Source organism: Orbicella franksi, chromosome 8 (assembly GCF_964199315.1).
Source record: "Orbicella franksi chromosome 8, jaOrbFran1.1, whole genome shotgun sequence".
Taxonomy (NCBI): Eukaryota; Metazoa; Cnidaria; class Anthozoa; order Scleractinia; family Merulinidae; genus Orbicella; species Orbicella franksi.
In genome coordinates this window covers 10079343-10093408 of record NC_138152.1, presented here as the reverse complement: position 1 = coordinate 10093408, position 14066 = coordinate 10079343, and positions in this window count along the sequence as shown.

The window sequence follows — 14066 nt, the reverse complement described above, 5'->3', positions numbered from 1 at the left end:
ATCCTGAGTTTGTGAAAAAAGCGGCAATCGCAAAGGAAAAGGCCTGGACAAATTTTTTAAACCACTTTCCAAAAGCGGAAAAAAGCCGGTTCGTTTCACAAGAAAGCATCGACGAGAAACATAACGCAACCGCAGAGGTGTTTTTCAAAGAAAGCGAAGGCTCGTTACAAAGCGTCTTCGGTTCAGACAGGCGGTATTGGAGTGCGAAATGAAACAGGCGCTCGGTTTGGAAGACAGCGGAGGTTTTCCTTATCAATTGTCGCCACTTGGTTCAAAAGTTTCTTTGCCCATCCGTTCAGAACCTTTCGACGGAAAAGCGCCAAGCTTGAAGAAAATATTCAACGCCGAAATCAAAATCTTCGTCACGCCTGGGCAATATTTCCCGACAAAATTCAGAGAAATATTTCAAAAAACCAAACTCAGGCATACTTCTGGAGCCGAATCAAAACACTGGTTAGGAGGGCCTGACATGAAATATTAGCCGCAACAACTCAACTTCGCTGTTTTTTGCGCGGCACGAGGTTGTGGAATTTCTCGCGAAATCTTTGACAACGGAATAAATCTGCCCCCGCAGATAAGAGCCTTTTATATGTTCCACGTGTATTTCACTGTCAGGCGCATTTTGTACCAGCTAGGAGGTATTCAGAGCATGAGCGCAGATCCAACGTTCAATCAATTCAATAATCATTATGACGTTGCTTCATACAAAATGCTATGCAATGGGTTCGGCATAGACCCGTCGGGCGATTTTCGCTTCACGCACGGGGCAAACCACGGCCTGGGAAGCGTTTACGTCTATGCAGGCGGCGCGTCGAAAACTGACTACCTATACCCGGGATGGAACAAATTCAGTGATGAAGGTGGGAAAGCTATTCAAGGAAACCTGATTTATTACATCGAGCCGGGTGCCCCTTCTGATACCCAATCGGACTGGTTCGCGCCAAACACAGCATCTGGTTTGACGCAGGCGGGCTTGTCGAAGCCTTTGTTTACTGCATCCTGGGCGCGCAGGTGAAAGTGAGAAGTAGCATTCTTGGCTCTGGCGGCCGAGCAAAAGAAGCCCAAAGCGAGTTTCTTGTTTTGGTGGAAGACGCGATCAGACAGCCCGACCTGGCCAAGAGCGTACAAAGGTACCAGCTAGCGGTAGATCAAGCGAAGGTTAGGCTAAATCTTGCTGTAGCCCCCATGGCCTGGCTTATGCCCGCGCAAATGATAATCAACACCGGAAGCACGGTCGGTTACAACAACAGGCTGAAACAGGCGGTCTCTGGGATGAAACTGGGGGTAAACAACGAGGTAAACCCGGAGACGAAAAAAATTCAATTCAATTCTCTATTCAGTTTGTCAATTTCCTCTTGAGAACCCTCTTCGTTTTCAAGATCGTCGACCTGTTGTTGTTTCTTTCTCATGGCTTCTCTTATTTCATCCATTTATTTATTATTTTTTTCTTTCTGTGAAGCCTCGTATTGCTTCTCTTTGAGCTCTTTTCGTTTTTCGTATATCGTTTGTTGAACCCGCTCGTATTTGGAAGCCCCGAGAGCAGTTTTTATTTCTTTCGAAAGGTTTGGCTTAATCCGATCTCTCCCCGTGCTCTTGTCTTTGGTAAACAGGTCATACGTTTTTTTGCCAGCTCCAAACATTTTGACTTGGAGCTTCCCCTTTGAGCTGTATGAAACCTCAAGCTCGCTTGAGCTCATGTCCGGGAAGAGATCTTTTGCAGCAACCCACGCTTGTTCACTCAGGGCCTGAGCTCCGGTGAAAGAGGTTTCCGCATAAGAAGTTTCAGGCATCCCACTTTTTTCATTCTGCATTGTCTGCATTGGAATTTCTTCTTTACCATTTGGCGCAGATGCATCGTCTGGGATGAAAGGAGTCGTTTCGTCGACATCTTTACTTTCATCATCATCATCATCCCAATCGTCTGGGTCAAAAGCAGGGTTTTCAAAGCTAGTCCCTTCACCTTCCGCCATATATTTCAATTTTGTTTTATCTTTTTAAATTAGAAAAATATTAAACGGTGTATTATACGAAATGTCAGTGCCAGAGAACCTTCGCCCAACATACAACGAAAAGACATTACACGCCATGAAGGCCGAGAGCGCGGTAAAGCGAATCACCTTTGACCGCTCTGAAGCCAGCCCCGGCGAGACGCTGTTTGTTTCAGTGCCCAAGCTGAACGAGAACGAGGTTCTGGTACCGGGCTCGCTAGCGCTTGTTTTTGACATCGACCTTTCTGGAGGGAACGCCAACAACTTCCTTGTCCAGAACGTCACGCGGGCGCTAGTTGACAAGCTGGTCGTGAAGTTTGCAGGCACTATCCTGCAAGACACGGTTGGCTACGACATCTACAAAATCTTTGAAGACGAGACGACATGATTCTCGAAGGGATTCAGAGCGAGGATCTATGCAAGATCCGCTCAGGCGCGGGAGACAAGAAAACCTCGGGCGTGGACGCTGAAGAAAAGCTGAACGAGATAGACGGAAGCAATTACCGGATCAGGTTCGACCATCAGAGCATAACTGGCCACGGTGTTTTCTACCCCCAGGCCCTTTACAACGACCTCGTATTCGAAGTAACCCTTGCACCAGCTTCGCAGGTGGTCAAAGGCACTGAAACAAAACAGCTGAAATATAAGCTGACCAACATCCAGCTCGAGTACGAAATGATCCGCAGCAAGACTCTTGCAGACGAGGCATTCAGCGTTTACTACGCCGGCAAAGAGTTCTCTTATGACCACGTGATGCGTTCTAAAGTGGTCACATTGAAAAAAGGCACTGACACGAGGATCAACATAAAAGTCGACGACCAAAGAAGGTCACTCAAAGCCATCCTCCTCCTGTTTGTAGAGCCGTATACTGCGGGCGACAGAGATTCAGAAAAATACGTCTTCCCGGATCTGACGAAAGTCAGCGTCACGATCAACGGCTCACCCAACATGCTTTACAACAACGGCATCGAAGGCAAGGACATGTGGGAACAGGCCCGCCGCTTCTTTGTGAAAGAAAAAAATAAGACAGAGCATATGGATTTGAAAAAGTTTTACACAGGTGATAAGTTCGGGCTTGTGATCGATATGCGCTCCATGGCGGATCAGTCGATGCACGGCATCAGCAAGCGCCTTGTGAATAGTACAGACTGGGTTCAGCTGGAAATCGAGCGGAAAGCCGAAGGCTCAGGCAATGTGAACTGCCACATATTCGTCATCTCTGACTCCCAGTTCAACATTTTGCACAGACAGGTGGAATCTGTACAGTTTTAAATATGAGCATGGACCCAAGCAAGATACCCTTCAACGCTCTCGTTGTGGGACCGACGAATTCAGGCAAATCAAGGTTTGTGGTAGACCAGATCTACGGCCCTTTCCGCTTCAAGTTCGACTACATCGTCCTCATCTGCCCGACATTCGCGCACAACAAGACCTACTACCGAATTGGTGAAAACGATCCAAGAATGTTTGTGGAAACATGCGAGCAGCACGAGGTGGAAATGTGGTTGAAGCTCGTAAGATGGCTTTTCGAGGGCACCAACACGTTCATAATCCTCGATGACTGCGCAGCCTCGAAAGATGTGAAAGGGCGCACCGGCCAGCTGGTGAATCTCGCCCTTTCTGCTCGGCATATCGGCATCAGCGTTTGGGTGCTGACCCAGAAGATGACCAGCACAACAGCTTCCTTCCGGGAGAACGTGGCGGCGATCGTTCTCTTTTACACCCCCTCGGCCAAGACCACGAAAGCCATCTTCGATGATTACGCCGGCGAGCTAGCCCTGGACGAGTACAAAAGCCTGATTTCAAAGCTGAAAGAGTTCTCTTATCTTGTGTTCTCGCCTCGCCACCCCTACGGGGTTAAGTTATTTTGAATAAAAAGATGAAAGTTGAATATAGCCTTGAACAATGGCTGAAGAAGAGGCCGCGTTAGCAGAAGTTATGAACCTACTTCAAACCGAGCCCGAGCCGCCGAGTGGTCCAGCAGGTGGCATAGTTCATCATAAACAAAGAGCTATCCAATCTGGCCGGCAACCTTGCTTTGAAGTGCGGCCGGCTTCTTGCTGCGGCAAACGCGATGCTGATCACCACGAAACATATTGATTTTGACGCGCATTTGGAGAAAAAAGTCGAAGAAAAATCGGAAGAAATTCCGCAGCAATCCTCAACAACTGCTGAGTGATTGCAGACAAACTCTGAGTAATTTCCAAAGCATTATTATATTTGCTCAACATACACATTTGTTTTCAGAATGTCTACCGAACAAGCCGAGAGCAAACCTGCCGCCACGGCGCATTCTCAGGGCGAGACCCATACAGCACCTGCCGTCACGGCGAATTCGCAGGTCGATATCACACAGCAAGCCACAACTACGACAACGCAACGCGTAAAAAATCCCAAGCGTGTGGCTGTTGGAAAAATGGTTGCTGAAAGAACGCGGCTGGCCCGGGAACAACAGAAAAAAGCAGCTGAGGCTTATTTCGCAAACAACAAGGCGAAAGCCACCACAGCGGCCCCTGAGCCAGCCCCGACTACAGAAGGCGAAAGCCCAAAGAGCAGCGGAGAAAAAAATAGCATGCTCAGCACCACCCAATGGCTTGCTGTTGGCAGCTTAGTCGTTTCACTGGTCGGAATTTATTACAAACGTGAAGAGCTCAAGGCCAAGGCCAAGGCCGCATTCGTCAAAAAAACGCCTGAGCCCGCACCTGAGGCCGCGTGTATTGAGCCAGAACCTGCTCGCGCGACACAGCCAAAAGGTTTTAAAAAAATGATTTAAATTTTTCCGAGTGGAATATATATCAGCATGCTTAAAGTTGACTTTCCCCAGATTCTCATCTCTTCAGCCGCAATTTTTGGTATCTCGTTTCTATGTGTAAACATCAGCAAGAAGGTTATTGCTACAACCAGTGATCTTTTGAGTGCAGCATTTATTGATAAGGACGGAGAAGAAATAAGAAGAAGAAGAATAAAAGGAATAATAGAAGAAGAAAAAAGAAGAAGAGAAGAAGAAGAAGAAGAAGAAGAAGAAGAAGAAGAAGAAAAAGACGATGGCGAGATATCCCCACCGAGCCCAAGGTCTCAGAATTCCATCAGCCAAGCGTGATGCAGAAAAATGCTGAAATCATGTCCTTAGGAACCATGGGAGCCACCGTGGCTCTTGCTCTGGGCTTCGCAACCTCCCTGCTCCATTAAACTCCTTCTACGCCATGGACGACAAACTCGCAAGGCAGATCAAAATTTTGTTTTGAACTTTTATTTTTTCCATAATAGCAAACGCGACTATGTCCGACAACAAGCTTGTTAAGACCATCATGGAGGCCGCTACTATCACTGGCTTAGCCGCTGACATCGGCTGGGCCGCAAAAAAGGTTGTAAAAGAGAATTTTACTTCTGATCTCAGCAGCAATGCGATGAATTACGTGAAGTTCACCGCCGTCATGGCGGGTAGCATTGCGCTCAAACAGTACCTCGAGGACCAAAAAATCCTTCCCACCAGCGTCTGAAATTTTTTTGATTTGAAGAAAAAAAAAATCTTATATTGCACCATGGCAAGTATTGTAATCATCGGGGATAATGTTTACGAGGCTGTTTTGAGAGCCGCGAGAGAAAAAGAAAAGAGCTACGATGAAGCAGTCAAGGAGTTTCTAGAGGTTTTCGATGAATTAGTTCTCGACCGCGAAAAAGTAGTTTTCGACTGGGTTGTGGCAAACATGCATATAAATGCGGAGTCTCTTAAAAAGAGCTACGATCAAGACGTCGAGGCGTATCTAAATGCTCGAGAAAAATACAACACCGAACCCAAAAAACTTCTCGACTGGATTGCGACCAACTCGCGAATACATGCGGAAGACAAGAAGAACCTCGAGTACAGAGTTTGAAATCAATGATTTGAAAAAAAGCTTCCGATATATAGCACCATGGCGAGCATCGCGATTATGGTTGGTGGGGCTGTGTTGAACGCTACGGCTTTAATCGGAGGCAATTATCTGGCGAGGGCGCTTGGCGGGGGCGACAAAGCTCTCGAGGCGTACCAAGCGACTTACGCCAAATACATGCGCGACCGCACCCATCTTCTCGACTGGATTGCGACCAACGCGCAAATAAAGGCGGAGGCCAAGCAGAACTTCACCAACCCTGACTATGCCTTCAAACTCTACAACCAGGCGCATCCTGACGAACGAATGATACCCCCCAAAGAGCCCAAGTTCTCAGATTTCTATCAGCCAAGCGAGCAGCAGAAAAATGGTGAACTAATGTTCGTGGGCGCCGGGGCGCTCGCTCTGAGCTACGCAGCCTTCCGGTTCCTTTAAACGTTTTTACGCCTTACTTATAGTAACGCTATGGACGACAAACTCGCAAAGATATGCTACAGCCCCGGGGGCTACTGGAAAGGTATCGCCGCGATCAAAAAATTATCCGAAGCCGCCAAGGTACCTGAAGAAACCGCAAAAAAGTGGCTGATCAAGTAAGCGCTCTGGCAGATATTCCTCCCCGCGCCGAGGCGAATTCCTCGGCCGAAATTCGACGTTCCCACACCCAACTCGGTCCACCAGGCGGACTTTCTTTTTCTGCCGCACGACAAACTGCCCCGCGGGCGCAAAGTTTTCAAATGCGCGCTGACCGTTGTCGACGTGGCCAGCCGCTACAAAGAGGCCGAACCCTTGACTTCGAAAAATTCTGATGAGCTCGCCCAAGCCTTTCACAAGATTTACAAGCTCGCGCCTCTGAAATGGCCTCAAATGCTGCAGGTTGACCCAGGGCGCGAATTCATGGGAGCTGTCACAAAAGAGATGGAAAAGCACAAAACATATATCCGGCGCGGGCGCGTTGACATTCACCGCGACCAGGCCATTGTTGAACGTTTCAACCGCACCCTGGCTGAGCGCTTGTTCAGGCACCAGTACGCCGTTGAAATGCAACTCCCTGAGGGCCAGCGGTCCACTGCCTGGGTGAAAAGACTTCCAGAAGTTGTTTTGGCTTTGAACAACGAGGTAACAAGACTTACAGGCAAGAAACCCGCCGTTGCCATCAAAGAAAAAGCTGTTTATTCAAAGCCATCAACACCTTATTCGAGGCCTGTTGGAGAAAGGGAAAAAAAGCTCTACTCTCTCGTCCAAGTTCGTTATCTCTACCAACCCGGAAAGCTTGAAGGGGGTGCAAAAAGAGCCACAGATCCAATCTGGTCTTTGAAGGTTTTCAGCATTGAAAGATCTTTTACCAAACCGAATCAACCCGTTCTCTACTATTTGCACGACGGCCCCCAGCGCGGCTTTGTGCGTGAAGAACTGCTGGTTGTCCCTCCAAACACCACTCTTCCTCCGGCTGACGTGAACTAAATGTGAAATTCGATTGGTTCGGTGAAGATTCCATCATCCATCACCCACCGTTTGTCGTAATACGCACTCAGCCCCAGCTTCTGCTGCTCGTAAGTGGTAATCCACCCGTCCCGCAGCTTGAAACCGCTGTTAGTTGCCATATCCTTGTTCCCTTCCAAAGCTTCCTCAAAACGCTGCCACGTGACCTCGTTCTGCTTCTTCGACATCCCCTACGCGCTAAACTTCTTTTTTTCGCCCTCTGCTTCGTCGACGTAATAGCACTTCGAGCAGAGCGCGATCATCCGGCTGCCGTCGCACTCAAGCTTGAAGAGACCTGAGGTCCGACCGCTCCACTTGTCCCAAGACAGCCACTGGTTTTTTTCCACCTCGAATTCTTGCTTCAGCTCTGGCCGGACAATGTCTTCGAGCCGCTCACCGGAGATTGCCATGTAGAGGCTGTCCATCTGGATCAGCTCGAAATCTCTTCTGTCGAAATACCTGTCGAGAAAGTCGTAATAGAACTCCAACATCCGCAGCTTTGCCAGCTGATAGACAGCGATTCCGACCTGAAACGGCCGCCTGATTGTGATCCGTGGCTTTCGGCTTTCCAACTCATACGCCGACCCGACCTCTTCACGATCAGAGAAATACGCGTTCCGCAAGGCTCTGTCGACTACCCTCTCTTCTTTGGTGTAAATCACGTTTGTTTGCCGCTCCAAAGCTTCGATAAGCTTCCCATACGCACTGTTTCCCAGCAGTTTTAACGCTTCAGGGAGCGGCGCTTTGCTGTTGTCCGCGTCTCCTGTCCGGCGCGCCTCTGTCACCTGCTCCACGAACCAGGGAAAGGTCTTGGCCGGTTGGTGGTCGATTGTTCTGTAAACCTTTGTTACCACCGCCGCGTGGTTCACATACCAGAGGAGCAGAGGAGCGTACACCAGCATCCGTTCTGCAGACAGCGCCGCCACAAGTTTTTTTCCGTCTCCACGTTTTCTGCCAGTTCTAGCCAAGTAATCGAGCATATGTTTCGGTACAGCTTTGCCAGGAACAACTTTGTTGTAAAAGAAAGGACACATCTCCTCAAACTTTGGGTATAAGGGCTTTGGAATCTCAATGTCGACTTCAGCAAATCCAAACCAGTTTCCTTTTTTGAGCCTGCTTGTTAGCACTTGCGCCGCCTCCGCTTGGAACTCGTCGTTGTAGTGCACGACCCTCCCCTTCCCGCAAGGCATTTCTCTGAGCATGGTCGAAAGATACAGAGCGTTGGCGTCGTATCCAACGATTTTTTTGCAAAGACGCGGCTCTGCAACTCGATGGGGCCTTATCCTCGTCACACCAGCTTCATAACGCCTTGTGAAAACCAGGCTCGGGCCTCCTACAACAGCTTTTTTCAGAATCTCATACTCTTCTTTGCACGGGCCGTAAAGCTCTGCGCTCCGCTCAACCGCTCCTTGGAGCAAACTCACACTTGAGATGCTGACAGCCTCTTTCAGGATGTCGACCCCCTTCTCACTGTAGAAGGCTCTCATCTTTTCCAGAGCCTCAAGGCCGGGAGCCACATCGAGATTGTTGTAGTAACGCAGCCAGTCCGCGAAGGTACGCATTCGCTTAACTTCGAACAGTCTCTGGCACCCCTTCCACTCTTCTATCTTGAGAACGTAATCTCCCTTTAGCTTCGAATACCACTCTGGATAGTCTGGAAGCCCCAGATAATCAAGCTTTTCGGGGTTGTCGAGCCACTCGTACGGTAACCACGATTTCTCTGACGCACATCCGTAGGCTTTCACCCATTTCTCGTAGCTTGTCCCCGGGCCAAGGTAGCTGATGATGTTAAGGAAACGGAAGCCCCAAGTGAGCAAGAACATAATTTTTTCCCCCTTTTTGCCACTCTAACTTTTCCTGTTGTGTCAGCTAGGCGGCCTGCGAAGTGGTTTCTGATCAGATTCAGATCGTACCTGCCTGAGTTGAACCCGACGACAGGAACCTGGTCGCACCATTCCTCGATTTTCTTTTTCTGCGCTTTTGGCAGCAGTCCAATCGAATCTGGAATAAACCTGGGCCCTAATTCTTTTTCTGCGTCTATCCAGCTCTTCCATAAACTTGCGGACCAGCTCCGCTGGGTCTGTGTCCTGGATGTGTGTGGGCTCTCTTTCAAGGGTGTCGCCAACGCTCACCGAAATTGGGATGTGGACGTTTTCGACCGTGTACATGGGCGTAAGCTCCTTCCGCTTATTGCAATCGCCATACGCTTCGAAATCGTAAAAGATCACGTGCGGGTAGATTTTTGTTTCGCGTTTCGGTAAGTCAACGACAGCGTTTTTCCCTACTTTGCAGGCCCAACCCTCGACCACGCGGTAGCCAGCCTTTCGAAGAGTTTCCGTGCGTTTCATTGTGGCTTGGTACCTGTCTTCGCGTGTTTGGTCGCCGCGGTCAATTATTTGGTCGCGATCGTGCGGGAAACATTTTCGGCATTCGTGCCAGTGGCATCCGTGATATTGGAATACGGTCCTTTTTCCGGGTTGTACCCATCCACAGGCGCCCCCTTAATCCAGCACTCACCAATGTGCCCGCACATTGAGTGGTGAATGTGGATTTTCCGCATCTTGGATTCTAGAACTAGCCACCTTAGCGATTCTTCTGAGGCGAAATTCTTTGGGTAGAAAACTGTCGGTCGCTCTTTCACTATTTCGCCCTTAAAATCCATTACCGTTTTTCCTTGTGCACATGTTTGGGCATGTCGTTGAAGGTGGCAAGCTTGTGTGAATCTCTGTCGGCAACCCGTGCATTCAAGTGTTTTCGCCAGCTTTTCGATGTCTTTTATCACGAAGGCGTGCCCTTCATAAATACCGATTGTCAGGAGGTTTTTCAGCTTGGCCGGCGGGCTTCTTCTGTGGTGCCATACCACTTCTCCATCTTCCCCGCGCTCAGGCTCATACACACGTATACCGAGTCAAGCTGAGACATCTTTGCCATGATTCATATGTATTTCGACCTTGCTAATTTCGTCCAGAGAAGTTTTTGGCGCGTCGGCAGGCATTTTTTCGAGTTTTGAGAAATTCTTTGCTAGACTGCGGGCTGCTTTTGTACTTCGATGGGGGAGAGCTCCTTGGTGCACGGCAATACAGCGCCATAGGCACAGGTTGTCTTTATAGGTATCCAACGCCACCATTGGTCCTCCTCGCCCACGCGCAAGGTTGCGTAGCCAGTCTGGCAAGGGGCCTGTTCCCAAAAGCGGCTGACGGTCAAGCACGACCTTCACTTTGACTTTGTAGAATCTTATGAACACCCACTTAGTTCAAGGTCGCTCTATATCGTTAGATTCCAGGCGCTTCGCCTCCTATTTACTTAACCATTCCTCCGCTTCAGAAAGCTCTCTTATATAAGGCGTGCCTTCCTCCTTTTTAGGGTGGTTGTAGTACTCTATCACCGCCCCATCTTCAATGTTTCGCAGCAGGAAAGAGTAAACGTACCTTACGTAAAACAATGTGTGGACTTCTTCTCGAATCTTTGCCATAACTTTCGGCACCAGGCTTCTTCCCAGCTCTCTGTTGAAGCTCCAGCGAATGAAGCGCCTCCCTTTTTCCTCTACCCCCTCTTCTTTTTCCTCATCATCCAGATTTTCAAGCTCTTTATCGTAGTCTTTCAACGTTCGGCTCCTATTTTCTGAGAAGGGGTCGAACAGCCTCAGAAGCTCTTCCTGTTTTTTATCCCTCTTTTCCCGGGGAGGCCTCCTTCGTTGGAAAGGTTTAGGGCGCAATGGTTTACGTAAACGCTTCGCCGTTTCTCGGGCTATGGGTTCGTCCAGAACTTTCTCAACAATCTTTCGGACAGCCGGCACTTTTTCTGGAGATAATAATTGGTCTAATAAATACTACAGCGCCGCTGGGTCGATTTTCGCGAGTTTTTCTAGCAGACTTTCTTCAAAGTTTTGGCCAACTGAATGCGTTTGCGACTTGCTCATCGAGGAACCAGTATAACGTAAGGTGTCATTTCTCTAATTGTGTTGCCTTGAGCTCGAGCAAAACAAGTTCAAAATCTTTCTTTGCTTTTTTGAGCTTTCGCCTTAGCCGCCGCTTTGTCGCGCTCCCTCCGCACCCCATGCATAACCGGTAGTCGCACAGTACCCAGGCTCCGCAGCCGCGACATGGGTACGGCATTCTCATCCCTTTCTTTAGCTGGTAGTTGTGCTGTCCGCAAAAAGCCCCGACACACCTCTTTCTGCAGCTTTCTTTTCGATTCCGCATTAACTACTCGCAGTTTCTTCTTCCTAGAACCATTGCCGGCGTTCGAACGGTATAACAGAGGTGCCGTTTGTTTCTAATTGATGGGCCGCCCTCCCGGTTTTCGCAATTCCGCAGTAGTATATAGGGGATTAAATGAATAATGTTTTTCAGAGGAAGAAGTCTTTCCCTCTTCCACGACCCCCAGCTTAACACCGAAGCGAGCTTGTGATAATCGGTGTTAAGCTGGGGGTCGTGGAAGAGGGAAAGACTTTTTCCTCTGAAAAACGATATTCATTCAATCCCCTATATACTACTTAAACATTATATTCTACAGGTCTCCATGCACATAAGTTGACTACAAGTTAGCTAAATGCCATTCAAGAAACTGAATTTACATCATGCTTTATCAGTTTTCACATTTTATGTCTCGTGGAAAGTGGTAAGATAGTATTGAGCTAACACAAGCTGGAAACTTCAAGTCGAAATTTCAGCTCATTCCAAGTCACTGTCTCAAAAGAGATGGCGTGTTTTGTCTTTGTCATTCAGAGCTATTTCTACTCGTGTCAATTTGACTCTTCCTGTTCTTACAAAGACATCCTGTTTAAATTACGCACTTATTATGTAAACAAAATATTCCTATCTGCGGGTTTGTCAACGGCGCCTACAGGAAAGAATTTCTTCTTGTAGGCCTGGCCTATTCCAATGAAAGAAACGTTGCAAACTCATGTTTTTATAATCACTCATATAAAAACCTTCAACTTCGTCGACATCTACCGTGTTCCGCAGCTTTGTTTTGGTTCCTTATTATGAATTTTCATGATAAAGTTAGCCTGAATGTTGAATACATATCTATAACAGGACGTCATTGCGACTTGCACTGTTCGCTTAATATATTCCTCGGTTTTGTTAACGTTTAGACAAAAGGCAGGATGTTGAACATTATATTTTACAGGTCTCCATGCGTATGATTGTCATACGCTAAAAGTTACTTTATTAATTCAACGCCATCCAAATGATTGGATTTAAATTTATTCTTTTCCTTTGGCAAACATATTGTCCCTTTTTTAATTTTGTCATACTCGTGAAAAAAAATTATCGGGGGTCAAGTTACGCTTGCAATGTAAATATGACAGATTTTATTTTTTCGAAGACGTTTCACTTTGTTTTTTTGTTTTTTTTGCAAAAAAAAAAAAGAGAGAGTTTTTTTTCGTAAAAAATAAAAGTGCTACAGCCGAACCTCCCGTAAGCGACCATCCAAAATGTCAAGCTTAGGTGGACGCTTACAGGAGGTGGTCGCTATCGAGTGCGCAAACCTTTTTGCCGATCAAAATTTTGCCTCATTAGCATGTGATAACTGCAGAGTCTTACCCATATTTTAAATGTCTTATTCATCAGAAAAGTCAATTTCGAGAGAAAAACCGGTACTTTTCGTTGAGAAAATTTCTATCTCTTGTACTACTCAGGAATGCGATAATGCTACAACATCTTACAGTGTGTCTTGTTGTCAAATTTTAGGTCTCTAATCTGTTCCGTGGTCGCTCACTGAAGGTTAAAAACAAAAGAAAATTTAAAACTTTTAGCTCTAGAAGTGGTCGCGGTCGCTTACGAGAGGTGATCGCTTACAAGAGGTTCCAAACAAAGTGATCTGACTTGGAAACTTTGTATTTTGGAAAACTGGTTGCTTACGGGAGGTGGTCGCAACCGGCGGTTCGACTATATACTACATGTTATTATGTCACTCTTGGTCTAGAGGCAAACCAAAAAAAGACGACCACATGTATAATTTCCAAGTTAAAAGTTTAACCCTTGGTAACCACGCACTGAATGGTAATTTCATTTCCGGTCGGTGCGAAGACGGTTAGCAAACATCACTGACATGCGCAGAATATTGAAGTCATTTGTTGTTTCCAACAGGCGTTGCAATCTGTCACGGTCGTCCTTGCTAAAGGTCTGTCTCCTCGAGAAGGCTTGTATGTACACCGAACAATAAGGGACCATTCAATATTTTTGCCTTGGGTGAAGGGGGAGGGGGGCTGGAAAGTAAGAAGGGGAATGATCAAAAAATGAGAAAATGAAGAGGGAGTCACTAAAATGAATAAGGATAGGAGTGGGACGGGGGGAGGGGCTATGTATTTCTTTTAGCCATATAGTGCATACCGGTGAACACTTCCAAACAGTCCACTTACATGGGTCAACTAATACAAAAAAAGTCACGACAGTGAGAGAACGACCTCAAAATATTGCGCCCAGATCGGGTTTGGCCAGAGACCTGTGCTACAACAGGTGCTCTGTCACCGTTGGTTTCCTTTTGAATCACTCTCGCTTTCCGATGAATCAGAGCTGCAAAGATGCGAAATAACGATATCATCTCCCCTGTTACTTTCCGCATCAGAACTGCTGTCCATATCATCGTCACTGGTATCATCTTGCAGTACTTCGTGCCGCTGAAGAGAGACATGGGTATCAAGTACCTCACCCATTCTGATCAAGGCATGTTCAGTGACTCGTTGCACCTTTTCATTTTTCTTGCCCTTTAATTGAAGGTT